Below are 948 nucleotides of genomic sequence, written 5' to 3'. Positions count from 1 at the left end.
TATATAAAGAAATGAGAAAAAAAAAAAATATATAATATATATATATATATATTTTTTTTTTATTTATATATTATAGTGAAAATGTAAAATAATTGAAATAATCCCAAACTCCAATTATATGGAGATAATGAAAGGAATATTATATATGTTCCTATGGAAAAAAAAAAATAATATAAATACTTATAATATATTATTATATATGAATTAATATATAGATAAATTTATCATGTAAATATAATATTAAGTTAAAAGAAACTTCATCAAATATAAAACGGCATTACCTTTTTATAGATTATCTATACTTTTTAAATATATATGTATATATATATATATATATATATATATATATAATAGCAAATTCATTTAACAAATATATAAATTTATTTTATATAGATTTTAATTATATGCATAATTTATATGTTTTCCTTATATATTTATTTTTATTTTTTTAATATATTTCGTATTATTTATTTTATTTTATTTTTTTGTCATATTATATATATATTCTCCTTTAAAAAAATAAAATAATTAAAAATACAGCAAATAAATAAATATAATATATATATATATATATATATTATAATATATTTTTTTTATATGTATTCATGAACGCATACAAAAAAAAAAAAAAAAAAAAAAAAAAAATATAAAAAAAAATTAATTTTTAAAAATAAAAAAAAAAAAAAAAAAAAAAAAAAAAAAAAAGAAAATGTAAAGAGGTTAATTTTTTTGTAATGTAAGAAACTCAATCATATAAAGTAACATATAATTTTTTTTATTCAATGAAAAAAATTAATATATATGTACGGCACACACAGATAAATAAATATAAATATATATATATATATATATATATATAAATATACATATTCATGGTGATATATTTTTTCAAGATGAACATTTCTTTCTTTTGATATCAAAAATTTTTAAATAATTTTTATCTTCCTA

This window comes from Plasmodium reichenowi, chromosome 9 (assembly GCF_001601855.1).
Source record: "Plasmodium reichenowi strain SY57 chromosome 9, whole genome shotgun sequence".
In the NCBI taxonomy this organism is placed as follows: Eukaryota; Apicomplexa; class Aconoidasida; order Haemosporida; family Plasmodiidae; genus Plasmodium; species Plasmodium reichenowi.
Note: the sequence above shows the minus strand (reverse complement) of the source record.